The sequence below is a fragment of the Notamacropus eugenii genome, chromosome 2, assembly GCF_028372415.1.
Source record: "Notamacropus eugenii isolate mMacEug1 chromosome 2, mMacEug1.pri_v2, whole genome shotgun sequence".
Taxonomy (NCBI): Eukaryota; Metazoa; Chordata; class Mammalia; order Diprotodontia; family Macropodidae; genus Notamacropus; species Notamacropus eugenii.
Genome location: NC_092873.1, coordinates 161530257 through 161544978, shown reverse-complemented (window position 1 = coordinate 161544978; position 14722 = coordinate 161530257). Strand labels below are relative to the sequence as shown.

At 37.0% G+C, this 14722-nt stretch overlaps 1 protein-coding gene across 1 annotated transcript in view; it reads right to left on the bottom strand.

Moving 5' to 3' along the window:
* Positions 1 to 339: 339 nt before the first annotated feature.
* The window catches only part of SPACA1 (sperm acrosome associated 1), a 79020-nt gene continuing 64637 nt past the window's right edge, over positions 340 to 14722 (bottom strand). The window contains exon 9 of the mRNA XM_072642795.1: positions 340 to 393. The gene's annotated coding sequence lies outside the window, so the exon portion shown is untranslated. The remainder of the gene's footprint in view (positions 394 to 14722) is intronic.

The window sequence follows — 14722 nt, the reverse complement described above, 5'->3', positions numbered from 1 at the left end:
GAGGAAACACAGGTACAAAGTTGTATCAGGTCTCCTCCATCTCTAACATTTTATGATTCTGTTGTACAGCGGAGAGGACTATTGTCCATCTATTATCTAGTTTTCAGATGATTGTGTACTCAATACAGCCTCTGAAGCTGAGATGCAACCAAGTATGGATCAATTCTCTGCTGCCTGTGCTAATTTTGGCCTAATAATTAACACCAAGAAAACACAGGTGCTCCATCAGTTGCCACCACATCATCCATACATGGAAACATTGGTTACAACAAATGGAGTTTTGAATGCTGTAGATAAGTTCACTTACCTGGGTAGCGTACTTTCCAGGGATATACACATTGATAATGAGGTTGATGCTCACCTTGTCACAGCTAGTTCAGTGTTTGGGAGACTCTGAAGGAAAGTATGGGAGAGAAGAGGTATTAGACTAACTACCAAACTGAAGGTCTACAGAGCCGTTGTGCTGACCTCATTGTTGTATGCCTGTGAAATATGGATAGTCTACCAGCTCCATTTGAACAGTCTTAGGAAGATTCTAAAGATCACCTGGCAGTATAAGGTAACAGACACTGGGGTCCTAACTCAAACTAAACTGCCAAGCATTCAAACTAAGCTTCAGAGAGCACAACTCCAATAGGTTGGCCACATTGTTCAAATGTAAAACATATGCTTGCTGAAAAGACTATTTTATGGAGAATTTTCATGGGGCAGGTGATCACATGGTGGTCAGAAAAGATGATAAAAGGACACTCTCAAGATCTCTCTCAAGAATTTTGGAATTGATTGTGTGACATGGGAGATCCTGGCACAGGGCTGCTCAGTATGGCTGCCCACATCAGAGAAGGTGCCGTGCTATATGAGCAAAACAGAATTGAAGGAGGTCAAAGGAAATGCAGGATGCCCAAATTTAGAGAATCCACCCCAAATGTTTACATGGACTATCTGTGCCCAACCTGACAGAGCATTCCGAGTTTGTGTTGGTCTGATCACCCACAGTCAGACACATTGAAACTTGATTTTATTATAGTGATGTGATTTTGGTCCTCTTTGAGTACGAAGGACAACAACCATCCAGTATCTCTCCATCCCATCCCCATTTCTAAGTAACTGTCACATTCCATGTGCAAGGTTACATTATCAATACTGCTGTTGAATATGTCTTTTAGAAGGTCATCCTAAGAACTTGGGAGCTAATGTTATTAGATTGCTTGTATTCTGTTATTTGTCTTTCACAGAAGAAATAATTCCTCTTAGGGTACAGCAGAAGTGCAGCTATTGCTAGAAATCACAAAAATAAAATCAACAAGGCCACTGAACTGAGGACTATTCAATTTCAATTCAACAAATATTTGTTAAGTTCTTTAAGGATTTGTCTTGTTATAACTTTCCCTAAGAGAATAAAAAAAAAAAACTCAAGCTCAAAGTTCCTCAACAGGGAAGCTGAGTGACTGTAAAATCAGTAGTGATGGACTAAAGGCCCTTATCTAAATGGCCCAGACTTCCAGTTGCCCAGGATTCTTCCCTCTCCACCACTAGTACAAATCAGCACCAGTCGCCAGGTCCTTTCCTCCAATGTCTGGTACTGCTGGACCCAAAAAAGAACACTATAAAAAACCACTAGACTTTGCTGGTTTGGGCTCCCTTTGGAGCCCCAGTAGGGTGCCCAGTTCCAGTGTGGTACCAAATTCCACCTGACAGCCCAGATTTCATCATATTCCATGGCTGCTTTATTTTGTGAACATCTGCCTTCAATAAAACTGGCTTACTTTATTGTCTTGTGAGTTTCAGGACTTTTGATATTAATAATCCTCCTAAATTCCTGTTAAGAGAAATACTTGGTAATTGCTTGCCATTTAGGGGAAGGAGAAAAATCTAAAAATTAAAAAATTTTAAAAATAAATGTTAAAAATTACCTTTACATGTAATTAGAAAAAATAAAATACTACTAAAAAGTACTTAGTATGATGGTAAAATTGTTGAGTCTGAGTCAGAGGAATTGGGTTTAAATGCTAACTCTGATTCTTACTACCTATAGAATCTAGGCAAATTATTTAATCATTCTGGGACTCAACTGTAAAATGAGAGGAGCAGAATAGATGGCCTCTAAGGTTGATACATACACACACACACACACACACACACACACACACACACACACACACACACACACACACACACACACACACACACCCCTCTAATTTTTGTGCATGGCCCTTCACTAAGAACAGTGAATACAATAGATATAAGGCATAGCTGCTACTCTCAAGGAGTTTACAATCCAGTAGACTATCAGGGTAATTCAGATGTGAGGTGATAAGGAATTGCACCAGAGTGGTGATAGGGTCAGAGGAGAGAAGGGGTCATGTTCAAAAGGTGCTGCAAAGGTGAAATCAGCAGGCATTGGCAATAGCTTGGATATGGGAGATGGAGTTTGTGTAAGAGATAGTGAAGAAAATAAATAATTTTACAAAGTATGTTCCAGGAGAAAACACTTTTATTCTTGATCAACAGAGGTAATGGAGATATCATAAAGAATGTGTCCAGTTTTAAAGCTGTAAAGAGGAAAGGGTGCTAGATCTATGAATCCTGGTGATCTGAGTTCAAATACCTCCTCCGATAATTACTGGTTGAGTAATCATGGGGAAGTTATATAAATTTTCTGAGCCTTAGGTTCTTCATCTATAAAATAGGGATGAGAATATCTATAACTGTGAGATAAAGTACATAAAATGCTCTGCACATCTTTAAGTGCTAAATGAATGTCAGTTATTGTCATTCCTACGAACTGAGTTTTTACTACCTTCATTCGATGAAAGAATTTTTATCTATAAAAGGACATAAGAATAATCTTTCTTCACAGGGTTATTGAGATTACACACACACATGCACACATATACTTACATACCTGTATATATGTGTTTATATACACACATGCATAAATTCACAAACTTTAGGATTTATATAAATGTCATCTATTATTATTTTCAAGATTTTTATTTTTAAGCTAAACCAATGATTTCATTGGTGTGAAGAATTCCCTGGGAAGAAACTCCCTCTATCAATGCAAATTGTCACCCACCATGTAACTTGTAACATTAGAGAATTCCCTGGGAGTTCTAAGAGGTTAAATGATTTGCCTAGTTACATAGCCAATATGTGGAATAGGTAGGATTGGAACCCGGATTTTCCTGATGCTCCCAAGTCAGAATCTCTATCATCATCATCAGCAGCATCCTCCTCCTCATCATCATCACCATCGTCATCATCATCATCATTGTCATCTTTGTTGTCATCATCTTCATCTTTGTCATCATCACTCATCATTGACATAAATCATTTCTTTGTTATACCTCAGCCTCTCTTTTCTCATTCACCTCAGTTTCATTTTCCTTCAATAATATGAGGGAGTTGGAGAGGATGTTCTGAAAGATCTCTCCCATGTTTGATATTTAGTTCTATGATGCTTTCCATTGTACTTACATGACTCAAATTTTCTATAGTTAAATGGCAAGTTATCTGTTTAATGGAGTTTTTGAGAGCACTTACATACTCACCACTTATTTATTCATACATGATCCTCCTTTTTTTCTTCTTATACTTTATGCACTTGAGTTGTCCAAATTTTAGATTGAAATATTCAGATGGATTTCTGCTTACATTGGTGTGGGTATTCTCTCCAACACTACAGATCCATCCATGTTTATACATAATTAAAATACTGCCAATATACTGGATGGAATATTTATATCTCTCATTTTTAAATTTATGAATGTTATTATACCATTCTGGCAATAAATATCAAGAGTTTAGAAAATTATGATACTATTGCTTAAGACTGTATTCTTTAACTTCCATATCTGGCCATCCAGCCACCTGAGGGTCCCTTTATTCTACATCACTTCCATACTTCAAGCATGAAATTAACTATGATATTATACTAATCCTATCCTGCTGACTATGCTAAGTGTTCTGGGCCAGGCCTAAATCAGAACAGTTCAGTGATTCATACTCAGAAATAGAACTAATGAAATACTCATGGACCATAAAATTCAATAAAAATGAATTTATTCATAAGATTAAAAGTATACAATTTCCAAAAAATGGATACTGTTTTCTTCTACCCCTACATTCATCAAGCTATTAATGCTATATCAAAAAGATGTCCAGTGAGAATTGTACCAAGGCTCAGGAACCTCAAACCCTCATAAGCTTTGGTATACCTGGGTCCTTCAGACCAACCAAATCCCAGTGATGGCCTCCTTTCCTTTTTGCTAGGAAACCATCCCAGCCAACATAAAAAGAGATGCTGTTCTTACCAAAGATGGTTTATAAGCACCTAAAGAAGCAAACAGTGATCACAAGGAGTTTGCATGGCTTTATCTGGAATAGGTTATGTAAGAGTAACCTCATTTTCTTTTTGGTTAGATTGCTTAATAGGTAGATCAGGAGAATGCTATAGATATAGTTTCCCTAGAGTTTAGCAACACATTTGACAGTTGCTTATACTCTTTTTTTTGTAAAAGATGGAGAGATATAGACTAGATAATGTTTTAATGTTATATAATACTAATAATTTAGAGTCAAAACTGGGTGAATGGTCTAATCCAGAGGTCTTTGTCCGTTAATGGTTCTATACCAACCTGGAAAGATATCTTTAATAAAGAGTTGCAAGGATCCTTGCTAAGAAGTAGGGAAAATGTTCATAAAATTTGCAGATGACACAGAGTTGGGAGGGAATAACTAATATTTTAGATGACAAAGTTAAGATCTGACAGATTAGGATATTGGATGAAATTGAATTAGAGTAAATTTAATAGGGATCAATGTAAATCTTATATATGGATTCAAAAAAACCAACTTCATAAGCACAAGATAGGGAGGCATGGCTAGAAAGAAATTTATCTGAAAAATGCTAGTGATTTTAGCAACTTAAAGCTCACTATTAGCCAGCAATGTAATATGAAAGCTAGAAAAGCTAATATAATCTTAGGATACATTGAGAAAGGCATAGTATCCATGACTAGACACATGAAAATCTCACTGTATTCTGTGTATTAAGATCACATACAAAGTATTGCCATCAATGCTGGAAAGTGTTGATAAGCTGGAAAGCAACCTGAGCAAGGTGACAAGGATGGTCAAGACCCTTTACATCTGTCCATATCTGCATCTGCTAAAGGAATGAACTGTGGAGATGTATAAGAATGTTAATGTTTGCCTATACAGAAGACAATGATACTGCCTTCAAGCATTTGAAGTTCTGTTACTTGAAAGAGAGGAGAAGTTGTTTAGGGAGGGCTAGCACCTCTGCTATGAAGGCTTGCTGGGCACTTTTCAGGATTGTTCATGTACCCTTGGTGACCAATAGGTCACCCAACCCTCACCTGTGGCTCCAAGAAGTTGTGGCATAGGCAGCAGCCACATCCTGGTAAAACCATCTTGGTAGATGGGCTAAATCAGGTTAAGGATGACTGATATGTCTCAAACCTGATAGCGAGTTACAGGGTTGTCTATCCCAAATATGGGAAGACTTCCCCCAGTGGAATAGGTTAAAAACAATTTCTTCCGACAGTGAAGGCAGTTGAGTAAATGTTGTTGAGTGTTTAGAGTCTGGCCAGATATCAAAGATGCCAAGTTCACCCACTGCATCCTGGGCCATTGCCAGTCACCCTGACTTTTATCCCGCCACTGGATTTCAATGACTCTGGAATAGAGAGTGAGGCTGATGCCTTTGTGTAAATCTGCCTCACTTAAACTCAATTCATTGGTCTTCTTAAAAAATGAAGTATCAACAACAATTTGAAAGAGGAAATAGACTTATTCCATTTGGTCCCAGGGAACTGAATGGAGACCAATAAATTCTAGTTACAAAGAGGCAAATTATACTCACTATGAGGAAAACCTGCCTAACAGAGTTGTCTGCTGAGGGAATGAACCATTCGCCCCTAAATCTCTTTCCACTCTACCACCTAGCCATTACTATTACTACTTATTACTATTACTATTGTTAAGCTTTCCCAACCTGAGTTTCCTCATTTATAAAATGATAGAAAGCTAGGCTTGGAATCAGGAAGACATGAATTCAAATCTGGCCACAGGCACTTACTAACCGTGTGTCCCTGGAAAAGTTATTTCACTTGTTTATCTCAGTTTACTCAAATTTAAAATACAGATAATAATAGTACCTTCCACCCAGGGTTGTTGAGAGGATCAACTGAGAGAATGCTTATAAAAAGACTTAGCACACAACCAAAATCCGGAGGGATGTAGTAAATTGGGAAAGAATTTTTACAGCTAAGCTCGGGGATAAAGGCCTCATTTCTAGAATATATAGAGAACTGATCCAAATGTATAATCATACAAGTCATTCCCCAATTGATAAATGGTCAAAGGATACGAACAGGCAATTTTCAGAGGAAGAAATTAAAGCTATCCATAATCATATGAAAAAATGCTCTAAATCCATATTGGTTAGAGAGATGCAAATCAAAACAACTCTGAGGTACCACATCACACCTATAAGATTGGCAAACATGACAGAACAAGAAAATGATAAATGCTGGAGAGGATGTGGGAGAGTTGGAACACTAATTCATTGTTGGTGGAGCTGCGAGCGCATCCAACCATTCTGGAGAGCAATTTGGAACTATGCCCAAAGGGCTACAAAAATGTGCATACCCTTTGACCCAGCAATATCGCTACTAGGACTATATCCACAAGAGATCATAAAAATGGGAAAGGGTCCCACATGTACAAAAATATTTATAGCAGCACTCTATGTAGTTGCCAAAAACTGGAAGTCAAGGGGATGTCCATCAATTGGGGAATGGCTGAATAAATTATGGTATATGAATGTAATGGAGTACTATTGTGCCATAAGAAATGATGAACAAGAAGACTTCAGAGAGGCCTGTAAGGACTTATATGACCTGATGCTGAGTGAAAGGAGCAGAACCAGGAGAACTTTATGCACAGCAACAACCACAGTGTGTGAGAGTTTTTTCTGGTAGACTTAGATTTTTGTAATAACACAAGAACTTCTTACAAAAAAAATTAAAAAAAAAATCCCAATGGTGGATCTCAAGGCAAAATGCCTTCCACACTCAGAGAGAGAAATATGGAAGTCATTCACATAATGTTGCAGATCATGTTTGTGTATGTGTATGTGTTTGTGTATCATGTTCTGATTTGTTATACGATTTCTTTCATTTATCTTAGTCTGACTACATAGCATGACTATAGTGAAAATATACTCAATAGGAAAGTATATGTAGAATCTATACAGAATTGTATGCAGTCATGGGGAGGGAGGGGGGTAGTGGGGGGTAGGTAGGGGGGGATAAAATCGCAATTGTATGGCAGTGATTGTTAAACATTAAAAAATAAAAATAAAAAAAAAAAGACTTAGCACAATGTCTGGCACATAGTAGCTGCTATATACATGCTTGCTATTATTATGAGGGAGGTCTTTGAACAAAGGCTATATGAACACTTATTGAGCACACTACAAATGCTTCTGAGATTCCTGCCATCAAGGAAATTCTGTGAAAACAGCTCTTGCTTTCAAGGAGCTTATGATTTAATTAAGAAAATAGCACACATGCCCCAAAATAAGGCACATGGCAAAAAAAAAAAGACGTTGCTAGATGCCTTGTAAATGACAAGTCATCATCTTTGATAGCATTTATGTGGCACTTTAAGGATGTGAAAATGTTTCACAAATAATATCTCACTGATCCTCACAGCAACCCTGGGAAGTAAGTGCTGTCATTACCCTTGCTTTATACATGAGAAAACTGAATTTGAGAGAACTTAAGTGACAAGCCCAAGATTATACAGCTAGAGAGTGTCTGCAGCTAAATTTTGAAAATAATGACATTAATAACCAATGCTGTGGGGAGATCCAGAGTTCCCCCTTTTCTATCATGGTCATTTCAAAGTTCTGTCTCTTGAAGGACATTGCTGACAAGATTGAATTAACTCTCCTCAATTTTAGTCAGACCCCACACAATCTTACAAGAAATTTAATCTAAGGTAGGGTTCTACTCCAGTTTGGGTTGGGACAAATTCTTTGGTTAGATTGTCCAAGGCTGGAGGTGTTTTGAGTGTAGAGATAATGACGTAATGTCACTCTCTCAGGCCCCTATTGGAGTGAGCCCACTTCTCATTGTAATATTTATCTTCTCATTAATTGTTAACCAATCTGAGTTGATTTCTACCCTCTGGAACACCCACTTTTCCAAGGCCATATAAGCCACAATCATTATTGGCATTTAAGAGTGCTGTTGACCTCTTTTATTAAAATGCTAGCATCATTGATAAAATGATTATCCAAGGGAAAAAAAGTCTGCTTCTCAAACTTTTCAAACATCACAATTTGAACTCAGGTCAAATCTTCCTGACTTCACTAGACCACCTAACTGCCAAATGAATGTTATAAACAATGGAAGTTACAGAAATTGAGTGAAAGTAAGAATCCTGTGAGATGGAGAGGTCTAACCAGGGATCTATTGGAACCAATTTGAATAAGCTCATGAGAGTCTTAAGTTTTCAGTATGAACTCTGTGGTACCACATCACACCTACAAATTGTCTAACATGACAAAACAGGAAGATGATAAAGGTTGAAAAAGATGTAGGAGAGTTGGAACACTAATTCATTATTGGTGGAGCTGTGAGATGATCCAACCATTCTGGAGAGCAGTTTGAAACTATGCCCAAAGGGCTATAAAAATGTGCATACCCTTTGATCCAGCAATACTACCTCTAGGACGGTATCCCAAAGAGATCATAAAAATGGGAAAAGGATCCACATGTACAAAAATATTTATAGCAATTCTTTCTGTGGTGGTCAAGAACTGGAAATCAAAGGAATGCCCATCAATTGGGAAATGACTAAGCAAGTTGTGGTATTGTGTTGTGTTTGTCCTTCATTTTCAAAGAGGACCACAAGTTGTGGCATATTGTGCTATAAGAAATGACAGACAAGTGGACTTCAGAAAAACCTGGAAAGATTTTGTATGAACTGATACTGAGTGAAATGAGCAGAAGCAGGAGAACAGTATATACAGTCACAGCCACAATGTGCAAGGACTGTTTCTGATAGACTTAGCCCTTCACAGAAATGCAAGAACCACATTTCCAAAGGACTCTTAAGGCATCTACATCCATAGAAAGAACTATAGAATTGGAATGCAGAATGAAGCAGACTGTTTTCTCTTTTGTTATGTTTTGGTTTTTCTCATCATTTCTCCCATTTGTTTTAATTCTTCTGTGCAGCACAACTAATGTGAAAAGGTGTTTAATAAGAATGTATGTGTAGAACTCATATAAGATTGCATGGCGTCTTGGAGAGGGAGGGAGAGAAATTTAAAACATATGGAAGTGATTGTTGAAAACTGTAGACAAATAAATTAATAAAAACAAAGTTTTCAATGTGAGCATTTACACCTGAGAAATTGAAAAGTTGGGGTTTTATTTACTGTTTTGTTGACTTCTAGATTTGAAAGTGATGGGAAAAACAGACAACACTCAAAAGCGTGTCGTGGATAAATGTTTGGTTTTTTTTCCAGGGAGCCATTTATTAAACATTAACTAGGATGCCTTTATTGAATACTGTGGCAACAGACCAGTCTTAGATTCAGGGTTGGGGCTGGACTGAGTTGGTGGCAATGAAAATTGAAGGGCAGGGGAAGGAAATATTCATTTATATAATGACTACATGAGCCAGGTACTATGCTTAGTGCTTTACAAATGTCGTCTCATTTGATTCTCACAACTACCCTGTGAAGGAGGTGCTATTTTTATCCCAATTTTATAGTTCAAGAAACTGAGACAAATAGAGGGTAAGTGACCCAGAGTCACACAGCTTGCAAGCATCTGAGGGTGAATTAAGAATTGATATCTTCATAGCTCATGAGGTCAGCATTCTATCCAATGCACCACCTGGCTGCTGTCATGTTTGGAAATGGTATGAGAGATGATACAAAAGAAAAAAAAGCCAGGGCACATTATTAAAAATGGGATGTTGGGAGCAGCATGGAGAGAAGAGGGAACAGTCAAAGATGACTCCAAAGTTTTAAGCTAGAGGAAACGACTACACAATTCGTAGAATAAGGGAAGCATAGAGGGAGATACGTTTAGGGATGAAGATCCTAGATTGTGGGATACATCTTCTCTCCACATTTAAGAACATGTTCTCTTAGAGAAAATAAGTGTAAGTGACCTTAGGTTCATCTATTCCAACTCTCCTTGAGTTCAGAAAGGACAAAAACGGTTATCCTGGGCCTCAGGGACAAAGTTATTGGAAAAGTGAGGCACTGGACCAGCTGGCCTTTTTGGTCCCATCCAACTGTAGATGTATGATCTTAAGTGACTTGCCTGAGGTCATGCAGGTAGTCATGACAAAGCTATTTTATGAATCCAGGTCTTCAGACTCAAAATCCAACACTCCACAATCATGTTTCCTTATGAATAGGAATTCAGTATTATATAATCAAGTAAGAGTTGAGACGAGTCAATGAAGACACTAGAGGAGAACCAGGACAGTGTCATGGGAGTTGGAAGAAGAAAAATTTCAAGGAGTCAACAATATGGCACAGAGGTGAGGAATGGGCACTAAGAAAAGGCCCCTGGATTCGTTGATTAGGAGGTCTCAGGTAGCCCCACAGAGAGTGATTTTTTAAAGATAGTGGAGGCAGAAGCCAAATTGAAAGAGTGAAGGAGTGAGTAGGTAGCTAGATATCACAGTGGATAGAGTGCCAGGCCTGGAGTCAAGAAGATCTGAGTTCAAATCCAGACTCAGACACTAGCTGTGTGACCCTAGGCTAGTCACTTAACTATGTTTTCCTCAGTTTCCTCATCAGTAAAACAGGTTGGATATGGAAAGGGTAAACAATTGCAGTATCTTTGCCAAGAAAATCCCAAATGGGATCATAAAATATCAGACACAACTGAAAAATGATTGAACAACCAAAAGGAGTGAGTTAATGGTGAAGAGATAGAGGTAGCAGGTATTTTATCAGAATAGGAAAAGAGAAATAAAACATCAGGTCAAAGAAAGGTGTGATCATGACAGAAGGGACCTGAGCAAGCTTGTAGGAAAGGGGAAGGAACTAGTGGAAAGAGAGATTAATGATACTTGATACTTTCTTTTTTCCCCTATCCTTATATCTTTGCACATCCAGTCACTAAAATCCTGTACCCTATTTTTCTAAAATCTGTTCTTTTTTATTTATCTCTCCTGCCAAGACACTCATCATATCCTGCCTTGATTTACACAAACTCCCTCTCATTGGCCTCTCTCTCATCAATTCCCTTTTCCAGCTCTCTGCCAAACATTACTGCCAAGATAATTTTCCTTTCCTGCTGTTCAGACTCTGTTTCTCCCACTCTGCTTTGGCTTCCCTTCACCTTCAAGCTTCTCCACAACTCTGCATCTGCTAGCTCAGATCTGCATCCCTTCCTACAAATCCCCTCCCCTTGCTCTGTTGGACCATCAACTCTGGAGGCTCTCAGCATTGCCTTTGTCCACCCATGACTTCAGATAAATTCTATACCCTTCTCTTCATCAATACTTTGATATCAGAGACAATTTTTCCACTATTGATGATCAATGCAACTCCTACTTCTTTTTCTAAGCAAAGGAAGCTTTTTAATTCCAACAATGTTGTGCTCCATGCTGCCTTTCCCTAGAATATATCCAAATGTATTGTTACACTATACTGCTGTACTGTCCTCATTACCTCTCATTCCTGACAATGTTTGCTCTTCCAGAGAGGGATTTATTTATTTGCCAAGTGCTGTCTATTTCATGTAGAACATTTCTGTGTAACCTTGGAATCCTACACACACATACACACACACACATACGCACACATGATCTATATCACATACCAGCTACAAGTTAGCTTATACCCACCTAATTTGTCCATGATCAAATTTAATTTAATTTCACCAGTATCTGAAGAAAACTTTTTCTGTACATAAAAGGAAAAAGGAATGAGGGATTAATATACAGAACCTGGCTATGTCTATTTTTCCATTATTTTCTTCCTCAAATAGCATATGTAGCTAAGATGTATTTGGGTGAAAAGGAAATTCTAGGAAGAGAGCATGAAAGAATGGATCCATCTTAACTCTTGGATAAATAACTAAGAGTAGGACCTGCTGACATTGAATCAAATGGTGAAAGACAACACATCTTTTTGTTCTGGCTGTTGCTATTTAGAATAGAAGTTCACCTTTGCTTTTAACTCTCTATTGCGTCAATAATTGTGCAACTAGAAGGGGAAAGATTAATTCAATGGCTGCCTGTGTTCTTCAGACCCTTTAGTTTAGGGTTCCCTATGTTCTCTGATACCTTTTCAATAACAAAAAATGTACTGTGAACCCACCAGGTAATTTAATATACTATGTATAAGTTCTCTATAATTATTTAGTGTTTCAGGGATTATAAAAGAACTTTTAGTGTCCCCCCAGACCATTGTTGTCCACTAAATGGGAACTGCTGATATAGTTCAACTTTCTAATTTGACAAATGAGGAAATCAAGAGGCAAAAATGAAGGGACTTGTCCAACATTGCCCACATCTCCTAATTCTCAGTCCAATGCCCTTTTTTGCTATACCATAGGTTTCAAGTACCATGGATCTGTAGGCTCCCATTGCAGCACACATCTCTCTCAAGTGTTGCCAACAATATTAAAATTTAATTGGGAAATACTTAATAAAATAAATAAAACTACAATAGAGCATAGATAATGTCAATATGTGGTTTTCTAAGTCAATACGTATTGACTTAGAATAAGAAATCCTTATGTACTATTTAATGGCCCCCTGTTTCTATTTGAGTTTGACACCCCTATTTCATAGCATTCTAAGGAAATAGGGAAGCATCTAATTGTATTTCCATAGGCAGGTAGAAAGAACAATGTAAGTAGATATCTTGCATTCTTCCTCTAATGTTATATCTATGTTCTTTATTTAACCTTTTAAGCTTTATTGTTCTCAAGAAAAAAAAAAACAAATGCCTAGTCTTTAACTGAAAATGTCCAGTGGTTTTTTGAGAAAAAGATCAATTTGAGAGATTTTTCTTTTTTTCCTTTTAAACTAATGAAATATGATGACAAAAGTCTTGCTATACAGCAGCCAAGTTCCATTTTCAACAAGATCCAGTAAAACTGTCAAAGACAAACTGTTTTCCGTCATACAAATGACTAGATCTCACATAAATACAACAGCAGAGAGCTTCAAGCCTAAATAACCATGTAAATGGGTTCGGCATTTCTTGAGACAGATGGTGGATAACATACTGATGGCTTACGAATTTCAAAAAGACTGTCCTCCAAAAAACAACCAAAAAAGTGACTGTAGAAGTATATTTAAAATATTGCTAGCATTGAACAAAAATAGAAAAATGGCATCAATAAAAAAATGAAAAATATGGAAAGGAAGGACATTTAGATTAAATTTTAATGATTTTGGAAAGAAAACCCTCTCTAAGGTGTTATTAACAGAAAGGCATTGGCAGGAATTTCAACAAATATTAGTTGCTTCATTCCATTCAAGTTCAAGGTTTTGAAAAATTCAAGCCTACTGTGTCAATGGATTATCAAGTGTGAGGCAGCAAAGTTTGTGTAGGAGAAGGAACACTTGCTCTTGAATCAAAAGACTGAGGTTTAAATCATGGCTTCTTTACTTATTGTCTGTATGACCCTTGGGCAAGTCACAACATCTCTGAACCTCAGTTCCCCCCCTTGCAAATGAGTCTTTTCAAATTCAAATAGAAATGAGAGCTGCTAAACCATACGTAAGTATCCCTGCAGGTCAAATATTGGCTTAGAAAACCACATGCTTATACTCTATATGTTTTATTGAATTTTTACGTACTTTGTTCAATACTTCCCAATTACGTTTTAATCTGATTTGTGCCACACCAGAAAATCTTGCGAGTTGCATGAAACCCACTATCCCATGTTTGACAAATCTGGTTTAAAAGACTTCTAAGTCCTTTCCAGATCTATATCCTATGAATCTATGACTGTCATTTCATTTTATGTCACCCAGACACTAGGCTAGTCTTAAAAGAGTAGGAGTCCATTTCCTACATCACTAACATCACAGAGACAAAAACATCCAGTCTACAGTATTCCAAATTATGGAAAATCTGACATTAGAAATAATAGCAACAGTGGAAAGAACTCCTGATATATGTGTGTTTATGTGTATATGTATGTGTGTGTGTGTACACACACACACACACATATGCACATGGATGCAGATATGCCACTTTTAATTTTTTTGCATTTCTACTTTATATGTAATAACATTATTTTTATTACATAAGAAGAATAGTAAATGTGATCCTTGTAATAGTAAATTGTAATTCTTGTAATAGTAAAAACTTATTACAGTGAAACAGTTAAGACTAATAACACATTGGCTTCATCTGAAAATATAGGCTTCATTTTACATCTGCAACATTTCCATCTCTATTTTTAAAAATGAATATAAATCTATTTTCTCTCCCTCTAACTTCCCACCCCACTGAACAAAAAAAAAAAAGAAAACCAAATTTCTTGTAACAAATATACAGTCAGGCAAAACAAATTCTTTCATTGTATGTATACAAATTTATATATGTATATAGAAATTATGTATACATATATTTGTATATAACTATGCATACATACATGTATGTGTGTATACACACATATAATACATA